Raw genomic sequence first — 12,150 nt, forward strand, 5'->3', positions numbered from 1 at the left:
AACATCACCTGGGAACTTATTAGAAATGAAAATTCCCTGGCCCACTCCAGATCCTACTGAATCAGAAACTCTTGGGGTGAGGCCCAGCCATCTGTGTTTTAATAAGCCTCCAGGGTGTTCTGATGCAGCTCAAGTTTGAGAACCTCTGTTCTGAATGTTGTCTGCCCAACACTAAAAGTGGAAGGTTACACACACACATGCACACACGTAGGTAACCAACTTTTCTCTGTGGCCACTATCCCTCCTCGCCCTCCTCCCACCACCCCTCCCTCCCCCGCCCCCCAGCCTTCTCACTCCTGGGTTCTGGGATGATTACTGGAGGTCTGGGTAGAGCGCTGTCAACGGAGAAAGAGGCAAACCCTTCCTCCCCGGTGGGTTCGGGGACGTGGTGTTGGGGCTTCCCCAAGGCTGGTTTCCTTATCATTTTCTTGACAGCCATTTCCCCCACTTTTTCTTTGGAGGGGGCACGTTTAATAACAAAGTGTGCTGTTAATGGTTTATTCATTCAATAGTTTGTTTTCAGAATAAAGGAGATTATTGGGGGAGGGGTGATCAGAAAAAGCTTACGGAGGAAAGACTGGGCGAGAAGAGGATGGTCTATGAGAGCAAGGCTCCGAGGTGAAGCTAAAGAGAAAATGGGGGTTCAGGAGAGCCCGTGGGTGTAGGAGAAAGGCAGAGGACATTGCTTTTGGTATGGGAAAGAAAAATAAGTTGGGGGAGAGCAAAAGAAATAAAATGAGCGTTAGGAGAAAAACTTGAGTTTGGGAGACTGGTTCCCCCGCCCCCCCGCCGCCCCTCGCCCCAGCTTCCTTTCCAAGACTTTTTCTTTGCTCCATTTTGCTCCTCCCCTGCCTCCCGCCTCCTCTGCCCTCTTCTTCTCCGCCTCGCGCGGTAATGGGAGGTTCCTAGGCAGGAGAAGCAAAAGAAGGAATTGTTTGCGAGTTCAGTCATCCAAAAAAGCTTCTTCCATATGGAGGGACCGGGTGCGCTGGGCGCGGCGTCCCCTGCCTTGTCCTGCTGCTGCTGCTGCTGCCACCACCGCAGTCCCCGCTTCCTGCCGCGGGGACCCTGAGCCCCGGCCCGTCGGTGTCAGCCCCCGCGCGCGCACAGGCTCGCGTGCGCGCACACAGGCACACGGGCACACACGCGCGCGCGCGCGCACACAGACACACACACATACACACACACACACACACACACACGTACACACGCCGGCTGCAGCCACACGCGCCTGCACGCGCCCTCCCTCCCCGACCGGCAACTTCTTGGTCTAGGCTCCTTTGTTGCTCCCGCTGCGGCCCCTCTCCCGTTGTGTGTGTCCCTGGGTGTCACTGTGTGGGTTGTGTGTCCTTGCGGCGCAGTGCTGTGTGGCTCTCTCTGCGCCCACCACGCTGGCCCCGGGCCCCGGCTCTTCCCTCCCAGGAGCCAGCTGCACCAGAGGTGAGTCGCGTCGCTGAAGTTTGTTATCGTTTCATAAAAAGTTGTGTTTATTTGTTGGTTTGGGGAGGGGAGGGGGTTGGAGGCGGCCTCAGGCCAGCGATGCCGAGGAAGCGCCGGCGGGCGGCTGATGGGGACGCGCGGGCGGCGGGAGCGGATCCGAGCGCTCAGCCGGCAGCTCCCGCGGGGGCTGCGGCCGAGGCGGGGCGCGCCAGCGCGGGGACCGAGGTGTTGGGACGAGGCAGGCAGCGGGGTGGTGGGGACGCCGCATCTCTTTCCTTGAGGGTGCGGTCTGAACCGTGGTTCCCGGAAGCTTCTTGGATGGAAGAAGAGCAGGGACAGCTTCCCAAACTTCTCCCGAAGGTTGACACCGGTGTTCTGGCTCCGTGCGCCAGGCCGTGGGGAGAAGCCCACATAGGGGTCGACAAACACGCAGAACCACCTAGCACTCCTTGGGTCTCTTCGCGGGTGAGGGTATGTCGTATTGCTGTTTAAAAAGGAAAATATCGTAACATGAGTGAACAAACGGATCCGGAGCGAAACAGCCCCAAAAGAGCATCCCTAGCTGGAGGGGTGGAAGAGACGAGGCTGAAGTGGGGTGTCCAGAGGTGTCTGGGGTTGGGGTAGCGGTAAGATGGGGAAGGGAGAGAGGGAGAGAGGGAAGCGGGGGAGGGACGGGGCGGGGGGAGAGAGAGAGTGTGTTAGTTGACCCGCGCAGCGTGCCCCTGGGGTTGTGCTCTTGGGTTTTTGTTTGTGTAACTGTGAGAAGGTGGGGAAATGAACCTCTGAACAAGTGGGAAGGGGTAGTGTGGAGGGGCAAGGAACTCAGGAAGAGTTTTCTGCTGGATTTTTGAAGAGCATGCTAAACTTTTCAGGATGCCTAGTGTGTGTGTTTGCTCTTCCAGGTGAGGGGAGAATTTTGAGGAGTGGGGGCAGGCACATCCTGGAAGAGTTTAAGGAGCCCTGGGGATTCATTTTATTTAATTTTGTTTTGGGGGTAGGGATGGCAGTGGCAGGGTTACTCCAACGGTTGTGCCTCTACAGAGATGTGGCAGTAGAGCTAAGAATACCCAAACCGCACACCAGCAGTCCTAAACAGGCACTTTCTGGGTGTGGTGGGGTGTTCTGCCCCTCCCTGTCCCTTCTCAACTTGTTCAAGTGGGTTCCAATAAGTTTTTGACCCTGAGTTACCTCTTTGAGTGGACTGAATGAAAAGTATATTTTGGTTTCCGGGCCCTCGTGCCACCTTCAGGTGCCCTGTACCCCAGCTCACATTTGTCACCTAGTTCTTTGTTGCCCAGAACTTTGCAAACATTGGCCATTGAATGAATGTAATTTTCAAAATTCTTGAATGCACATACATTTCTGATTTATTCCACGACTAGGCCCTAAACAAGCAGCCCAGTTCTGTGATGGTTTTTCATCCCTCTGGTTACAGCCAATAAATCAATCTCCATTTTCTTGAGGGCAGCACGCACAGTATTAAAACACCGTCTTGTTGGACTGAGATGGGGGCTGGGGCGGCCATACATCTGGGTGACCTGTTTTCTGAACGTAAAGTGAATCTGAGGCAAGAGCTTGGCCATTCTGAGGTGTGTAACAGGTTTCCCGGGAACGTTTCTGAGGTCTTATAATTGCCGCTTTTTAATGGTCTCATAATTGGAACCCGGAAGGTTCCCATGGTAATCTTGAAGCACCTTGGGGTCAGTGGGACAGAGGCAGGGTGGAAACGGCAGTGGAGTTATGATTTTCCTGCCAGATGAGTTTTTGGAGTGAGTTTATGGAGAGAGGTAAAAACGAGAGAAGTAAGAGTTGCCTCGTTGTGCTGCTTTGCTGACCCTGCCCGCCTCCATTTATCGCTCAGATTTTGGCCCTTCAGGAGGCTGGAGGCTGTCTACACCTATGAAATTTGAGGACTGAGACATCAGACGCTGTCCCTTTCATCCTCTTTCAAGAGATCTCAGAAGAGTAACATTGCAAGAGACATTTTCTCAGAATTTGCCCAAGCCACAGGAATTGGCTTTACTTGGGAGAGGAAGTTGATAGAGGCCAGGAGGATTGGTTCCTTGACCACATCTGGGGAGGTGGAGGGTGGGCAGAGAGGATTCTGCTTAGCTGTTGATGGGTTAGCTAACTTATGATAAGAGGGTGATTTATGTTCCTTTCTATCTTCCAAATGGGTCCAGAGATTTTCCTTTCTTTGAATTTCTCTTTCAAGTGTTTGGGCTCCCAGCTCTCTTCGGCAACTTATTCACGGTTTCCACACCCTAAGAAGGAGTAGGAGATCTACTCATAAAATAAATTCACTTAGCCTTTCCAGGAACCCCCAAGCTTTAAGTAATAAGGGCGAGAAGTGAGCCTGGTGGTCACAGTATTTCATAGGACTCTAGGGGGTCTGGGTTGATTTCAGCAAAGACACTGATATGGTTAATGAATAAGGGTTTTTCTCTCAGTGTCTTTCAAACAAGTGGGAAGAAACTGAAAAAGAACCAAGTATGACATATAATTTGTATCCAGTACTTTTTGGCCTCTGAATAAGGAAATATTAACCTGGCACCAAAAGATATACATTTGGAATTCGCTTTCTTTCCTTCAAACTCCAAACCTCCATGCTATCTGGGAAAATAAGAAAGAGGGAAGAAAATAGAGATTGGAGAGGGAAAAGAAAGAAAGTGATTCGTTATATTTTTAAAAATCTATTTACTTTACTTCTTCTCATGGCTATACTTCAAATCAGCAATTACAGTACCTCAGACCTAGGTCAGGGAGCTCTCTTGTCATATGAGAATAAGCTTTCTTAGTCAAAGGGTGGTTCTCCAAACTACATCCCCTCCCAATTTTTATCTATTTCACAGGCATCTACTAATAATAAAGAAATGTTTTTGAAAATAATCCACAATACCATATTGTAATACAACTTATTTTTCTTCATCCATGTGTATACATATTTTTCACATAGTTCTGATAAGAGTATAGATTCTTTTGTAATCAGACAGCCCTGAAGCATCTCTGTGTTTGACCAAAGACTCTCAGAGAACAGATATGTCCAACCAATTTGCCGGTTGTAGGAACAACCTAAATCCTAAGAGTACTCATAAATGGAGACTTCACAAGAAATATTTTCATCATTTATGAGGCTGAATCAAATTTGGGGGGCTTGGGGCTGGGATGAAGAGGGTGTTGTTTTTAATCTAGAAATCCATATTTACAAAAAGCCTTCCTAAATAGGGTTTTTGCCTCCCGTTGAGCCCTCAACCTTGGTAATGGGTAGAGAAGGAGAGGAGGGAGTAAGGCTTAAAGGATCCATTGCAAGTGGCACTGCCCTGAGGATTAGGAACCTTGGGTTGGAACCCTGGCTCTGCCTGTGGACTCCATTCCCACTGGCTCGAATCACTGAGCGAATGGATCCCTGCATCTCCACTGCCACTGATTTAGACTCCCTTCCCAAGGTTGTCCAGTCTTCTGCCTTTCCGTGTATTATTCCACCATTTACACCATCTTTTCCATTCCTGCTACCAATATGTTTGGCCATGCCCTTGACAACTGTTGCTGACACATGGCTAGATTCTCCACTGTCAGCACCCCACCCATCCTCCATTAGTCCCACAAACAAGTCGCCACGCATCTTAAGAACAGTCTAAGTTCACAATCCAACTTTGTTTAGCCCTCTCCTAGGTGGCTCTCCCCCACCTTATGATAATGGTACCTCAGTAGGTAGCCTTCTGAAAGTCCCAACTAGTTCTGGTTAGTAACAGGTAAGAACATAATATGGCCAGGGTAAGTAGGGTTGACCCATCTAGTAGTCGACCCTTGATTTTTGCTTGCTGCCTTACCACCCCAAACCTCTTGCTGTAAGCCCACCTTACTTTATATGAGTCCTGATAATAATGTGTTCTTGACAGATATTTTGTGAATATTGATGAAAATGAACTAGTGAATGCACAGGTAATGGCTTTGCAAGACCGATAAACTGTTTTCAATGTAATCATTGTCCTTAATCTGTTTTCTCATTTCTTTTCTAGCAAGGAGCCAGGTAAATGGATATTTAAGGAAGCCTATGATCTTAGAAAAAAATTGCTTTTTCTCTATTTCTTATTTGTAAAATGGACTAATAAAGAATTACTATGCTTTATAGCAATGCACCTTATAAAAAGCAAATACTTCAGAAGTGTTTGTTTATTTGGTTGTTCAAAAGTTAAGATACTTCTCTTTTTCCTTAGTCCCAGCATAAGCTTCCTGGAACCCATGACCCATGAAGTCTTGTCAACATGCACACCACCCGAGGGTAGCAGCAATGAAGTAGAAGAAGCAGGTGAGGTTTTCTGCCCACAGTCTAATATCTCTGGTGTATCAGGCCAGTCATTTTTCATGTTTCGTGTTGCCACTTGAAGATAGAGCTTGAATGGAATCTAGACTGAACACATTGGTTCTAGTTTGGCTCAGGTACTCTTAGTCAGAGCCTGTGGTGCCCTCTATCCCCTGGGGTGGCCAAGTGAACCCCCTTTCCCCCGAGGCAAACTCTGTTCAACACATTGGGTACAAACCATTAGCTATGGGATTTGGAGTCTAAGACTGCTGTAGGAAAGCCCTGTGTTTATGTCTCTGTCAGTGGTATTACGGCAAATGCTTTGCGATCTGATGTGTGGGGCAGTGTTTATCTCACAAAACCCAGAGGGATTCTGTGTCGTTCCATCTTCTGAAATAAAGTTGGGAAATAATTTCTCTTTTTCTAATGGTGAATTTGGCCTTATCTTCAAAGAAGGCCTTTGATGTTTGGGACAGGATTATTGGGCAGTAAGAGGAAATCAGAGGAAAGAGATCAGAGCCAATAATACACAGTCAACTTAACTTGGTTGCCAGAGAAAATGTTGAGGAAAGTCTCAACTAGTTCTCCTGGTTAGTAACAGGAAAGAACATAACATGGGCAGGGTAAGTAGGGCTGAATAAAAAAGAACGCAAAAGGAACTGAGCAGCAGAAAGTATAGCAAAGGAGTGTTTATCCAAACAGTGAGTTTGGATAGCATTGGACAAAATGAGGATGCTGACATGTGTAGATTGGAGCCTACATCCTTTCCGCAAGCTTTTATAGAGTGCCTGTTGTGTGCCTGGGCTCAGTGCCGTTCAGGGTCCTGTTACTGAATGAAAGGGAAATACAGAGCAATGTGCCAAGTACATGGACTGGGTCACTCAGGAAAGGCTTCTTGAGGGAGGAGAGTCAGTATCTCAGGCTAAGCCTTACAGGCAAACATGGGACTGGCAATATTGCCGATATGTAGTGTTCATTAGTTTTTCCCCTCAAATTTACTTTTCCTCAATGGATGATAGGTTGAAGTATTCTTGAGACAGGAGATTTTAAGTTTAGAGCAGCTTTTATCTTTTTTAATTTTAGGAAAGTGAAAAACTAGAATCTCTGCATTGAATACAGAATCTCAGAAATATGAATCCTAAACAAGTTTCTAAAACCAGTTACTGAATAGCTTTCAGGGCAAAAAGGAGAATCGTGTCATTTTTTTTTTTTCTTTTTCATTTATGTCAGATTTTAGCTGAGAATTAATTCTAGGAACACATGCCTGAATTCAATTCCATTTGCCCTTTGCTCTACTGTCTGAATAGGTTTGCTTGGCTCTGAAATCATTCCCAGAGTAGCAAGTGGGAAATCGCTGGGCTCTCCAGTTACCCAGGAACCTCCTTAGCTGCTCAGGAACCTCCTTAGCTGCTGAGAGGTAACTGTCATGCAGGATGCGAGCTGCAGGTAAGACGAGGAGGCTAAGTGGAACTGGCTGGCCTTGGAGGGCCCCCCAGGCTGGGCTGGAATTAGATTCTTGAGGCGAGCCCTCCCCCACATTCCCTGGCTCTGCCAGTCTTTTCCCAAATTAGTCCCAGCTAAGTGCCTTTACTAGTCTGAACTTACCTAACATTATAATCCCAGGAGGTTTATTAGGTATGGGTCACAGTTAATTGGAGGGGAAAATTGGGAGGTTCTGGGTTTATTACTTTTCTGTGAAAGCAGAGGCTGCTTATAATTATTTCCCAAATCATCTCCCCCACTTGACTCTCTTTCTGCTTTCTGTCTAATGACGACCATTCCACAGTGGTATTATGGTACCTCTTCCTTTTTACCTATCTGTGCCCTCGTGAAAGGGATTTCATAATGCAATCAGTCAGCACAGTGCCTTCTTTTGCAAGTCAGACCACATAAAGTGATGGAAATTCATGGCTATTTACCTCTGTCATTATGAATGGATGTTTTGTAGTGAACGAGTTACAGGAAAATCTGCTGAGTTATACCCACACATTAGATCCTAATGGCTCTTCCAAAGTGCAGGCCTTCAAAGTGGTCACCTGCAACCCTTCCTTGCCATCATGAAGGCCGTGTCGGCCCCAGGTGGAAGCCCCACAAGTCAGGTGCTTTTGGTTCTATAGCCTTCTGTTGCAGGGATGGAAGCTGGATAGTTAGGCTCAGCTTTCGCCTGTCTGGACTGTGGCAGCTTGCCAGCAAGTTTCACTGGGTGGTCTTTGACAATGGGAGAGAGGAGGGGTGGGGGCTTAGTTCTCCTGCCCAAAGGGAACAGCAAGGTTGGCAACCAATCCCCTGTCACTGAAACACCACAAAGGTCTTGAGTTTGGGTGAAAAGAATGGAACAGGTTGCTAAAGGCAGTATTGTGATGGAGTTCATTTTTGTTCCTCTGAATTTACAAATGAAGACTTGCGTTATTGTGGCAAGCCTCTCTGCCAACAGGGTGAACACACATGAGCAGCAGGTACCCTTCATCACGGAAGGGAAGAATTATTATCCTCACCCTGTCACTCAGGCAATCAGCCGGGGACCTGGCAGGCAGGTGGAGATCGGGGAATCAGTGCCAGAGAGGCAGCGCCGCCTGCCTCTGCTGTCCCGGTGATGTGGATAATGATAGCTGCCATTTAGTGAGCACCTCCTGTGTGCCCAGCCCTGTGCTGAACACTACAAGCATTATTTCTGCAGTCCCCCCAGCAGTCCTATGAAGATGGGCAATAATGATCCTCTTCTGCAGTTAAGGGAGCTGAAGCTTAAATCATTGTAGCGACTTGTTCTGGTCACATAGCTGATAAATGACAGAGTCAAGATTTCAGTGCAGGGCTGCTGACTCCAAAACTCAGACTTTGAAGGAAAAAAAAATGTCCAATCTCTCCCCCAAAGCAGAGCCCCCTGGGGGACAGTTTCTTTTGCAACTAACTGTGAACAGGTGAGGGTCTTTACAGGCCTTGCCTTAAAAGACAAGAACTGAAACCTGCGACCACAGCTGGAAGGTTTTGACTGGCTCAGCAGTATGAGGAAGCCAGGCTTTGTGGCGCAGCTTGTGTCAGACTTTGCAAGCAGTGTTAAAAGCCACCCCCATCTTGGGTCTCATCTCAGAACATGTCTCTTGACGTTTTTTTACCCTTGGGACATTATCTGAATCGGCTGTCTGAATCTCTGCTTCGTTATAGATGCCAGCTGAATCCATTCGCTCCTCGGGTGTCTGCAAGTCTGATCAAGCAGGTCCTCTGTGCCCTGGGTGGAGTGAGGGGGAGAAAGCATTTGGCCCAGCAGATATTTTTACTGGTCAGGAGAAGCGGCAGCTTGTATAGAAAAATACCCCGAGGAAGGCAGTAGCAGCTTTGACAGACAGGTAACTGACAGGAGATGGCACCTCCCAGGCAAATACTCACATGGCAGCCAACAGAAAGAATTCTACAGGCAGTTACCTGCAGAAGCGCGAAGCAGACCTTTCCCGCCTGGCTGAGGAGAGTGGTGGAGATTTGGTCACACAAAGGACATGTAGTTATCCTCAGTTTCCTGTTTTTCTTTAACAAACGTGGAACACCTGAAGCTAAGATCTTCTGGGTTAAGGGTGGGGACACTGGGGTTTAAGATATAATTACGTGACTGACTAGTTAGGTAACTGAGAGGAGGTCATGGAAATTACCTGTGCCTTTATTTCCCTGTCCCTGCGAACCATCTCCTCAGAGTGCTGTTAGGAGGCTGTGAGATGGCACTGGGGAACACTTTTGATTCAAAATGTTCCTGCTCGACACAAAAGCCCAAAGCCTCTGGCATCTGTGCCCACTCAAGAAGAGTTAGGAGTCAGGACGTTCTAGGGAACTGACCAGAGGTCAGAGCCCAGGCACAAGGGCTGCAGCTGCTTCTGTGGTGCGTTACTCTTTCTAAGGTCGAGAACCTGGACTGGAGGTTCTATTTGGTTCTATTGCCAGAGACCCTTCCAGGTCACTCAGATAATCTGCCTTTCCCTCTCTAGCAAAAAGAGGCAATTCAGGGTCTCAGGGTCCAGCAGGAGTTGGGAGAGGAAAAAATGTCATGGGAGGAGGATCCTGGTCAATGTCCTTCCTGAGAGAGGAGGTAACAGAGGACTCTGAGGAGTGTCGGGGGACCCACCTGAGAGGATTGAAGTCTGGAATGAGTCTTATTAGAAAAAAGGGTCAAGTGCTGGAGATCGATGGTTGTTCCAGAAGGGAGCAATATTTCTGGGGCCACTTCCGGGTTGGAAATTATGTGGCATCCTGGGTAAGGGGTGGGGGTTGGAAACAAACAAGCCTGTGTTTGAACTCTGGCCTCGCCAATTGCTCAGTGTATGACCCTGGGCTAGTTATCTAAACTAAACTGAGACCCCAGTTTCTTAAGGTAGTTGCAAAGAGGAAGCAAGGTATTGCATATAAAGTACATGAAATGCATTGTGAGCATTCAGTAGAAGGGGGCTGTTACGAGCAAAGAGGAGGAAAGGAAAGATTCAGAATGAAAGAAGAATTATTGATGGATTGAGCAGCTAGAGAGATGAACGGATGGAAGGCTGCACTTTTGGAACCCCCATTGGCTTAAGGTCTGCAAAAATAAAGGAATGAGAAGATGGGGAGAGAAAGGAGCCCACCGTGGGGCAAGGCCCAGCCCCAAGTGCAGCGTTAGGTAGCAGTTTTCAAGTCTGGCCACTGGGAAAGAATTTCCACGCCGCCTTCTCCTCTGCTTCATCACCAATTCAGCATCTTTCATTCTACCAGTTGGGCCGCAAACCTGCAAGTCATCTTCAGCTCTGTCCTTTCGCTCACACTCCACTTTACATTTGCAAGTAATATTGGCTTCACCTTCCAGATATATCCATAATCCTGCAAATTCTTACCACCTCAGTCTTCCATCAACATTTCTTACCTGGACTTTTGCAGTAACTTCCTAAATTTTCTCCCCGCTTCCATCTCCCCTGACCTCCCTGCCCCATGGTCTGTTTTTCATAAAGAGGTCAGTGTCAACTTCCAAAAGAAAAGCCAGAACTCTCCATGGTACCCTTGCTTCATTCAGAGAAATCTCCCAGCACCTTCAAGGCCCTCGGTCCCACGCCTCCTGCTCCTTCCCTCGCCACATCCTCCCCCTCCCACCCCCACACGGGCTTCCTCGCTGTTCCTCCGACTGGCTGAGCAACCTCCCTTCTCCCCTCCCTTCTCCGGCGCTTTGCATTTGCTTTGCCCTCTGCCTGGAAGGCTCCTCCCCTGGATATTTGCACAGCCCCACCCTCACTTCATTCGGGTCTCTGCCTCAGGACCCCCTTAATTTGGTCGCCCTTTATTGAATCACACTGCCACCATCATTCTCTCCCTTCAACCTACCTTATTTTTCCTCAGTGTTATCCTCCCAACGTGTAACCATTTGTTCATTTACTCATTGCCTGCTAACCCTCAGGGACTTTGCTTTGTCCCTTGCTCTCTTCCCAGTGCCTAGAATAGAATCTGGTGTGTAATTGGTGCTCAATTTTTTTTTTTTTACTAGTCTGTGTGGCTCTCCTGAATCTCAAAAGGGGTGTAATATAAGTTTCAAAGGAAACAAAATAATCACCTATAGAATTATGTAAGAAAAAAAATGCATTCTGGGTTTGTGTATGCAGGGGGTATGTGGAAGAAGTGCAGAGAAGGCTAATTCTGCTGGAGTGTCTGTTCTAGAAAAGCCGGGAAGCAGTGTGCTAGGCCACGGCAGACACAGGCCAGTTGCTCTCTCTTCCCCAAGGTAGCTGACTTCAGGCTTGCCTGGGGATGTGCCATCTGTTCCATCTGTAAGGAGCATGTAAGAGTGGATGCCTTTCTGGCCCTTCTGCATCACTCACCTAAGAAGAATTAATTAAACATCTGCTTTATGCCCGGCACTGTGCTAGGCCTGGCTAGGAGATGCAGGGAAGCCCAGGGCATCCTCTCATTCCGCCAAGACTGTATATAGTGTCAGTGTTCATCTGACCTTTCCTAAGTGTGCCCAGGTCGTCCACTGTACTGCTCTCTTCCTGTTAGCACAGTCACCTCCGTTGGATTTGAGCTCTGTTGAATCTGGTTTGGAACCACAAGCCAGGGACAGGAGGAGCATGAGATGAATTGAAGAATCGTTCAGTTCTCCACATTCGCGAGGGCTTGGTGGGGTCAGGCCCCATGCTAGGCACGCAGACGCTAGGCACACAGACCACAGAGGTGGTCTGTGTTGTTGGAGAGTTGACAAGCGTGGAAGTACAAGGAATAGCATGTTTGGATGTCTGCCCAGAGGGGATAGATCTGACTTCGAATTACTTCTCTGTCATTTCTGACTTTGTTCTAGATTTAGAAACTGTGGAAGAATAAAAATAGGAATAAAGATCCCAAGAGGTCTTGTGCTGACAACAAATGTGTCTGAGAAATTATACTACCAAGAGCCCCAGACCCAATATCTACAG

General features: G+C 48.0%; 1 protein-coding gene across 9 annotated transcripts in view; it reads left to right on the forward strand.

Moving 5' to 3' along the window:
* The first annotated feature begins 883 nt into the window (after positions 1 to 883).
* BOC (BOC cell adhesion associated, oncogene regulated) overlaps positions 884 to 12,150 on the forward strand; it is a 72,403-nt gene continuing 61,136 nt past the window's right edge. For 3 of the 9 annotated variants that reach the window (XM_039842999.1, XM_039843008.1, XM_039843000.1), the window contains exons 1-3: positions 885 to 1,440; positions 5,658 to 5,749; positions 7,051 to 7,189. The gene's annotated coding sequence lies outside the window, so the exon portion shown is untranslated. Of the gene's footprint in view, positions 1,441 to 1,707; positions 1,912 to 5,657; positions 5,750 to 7,050; positions 7,190 to 12,150 lie in introns of those variants that run through there. The other 6 variants (XM_039843002.1, XM_039843003.1, XR_005648764.1 and 3 more) reach the window with 5 other exon arrangements.

Source organism: Pteropus medius, unplaced genomic scaffold (assembly GCF_902729225.1).
Source record: "Pteropus medius unplaced genomic scaffold, Ma_sr-lr_union100, whole genome shotgun sequence".
Lineage (NCBI taxonomy): Eukaryota > Metazoa > Chordata > Mammalia > Chiroptera > Pteropodidae > Pteropus > Pteropus medius.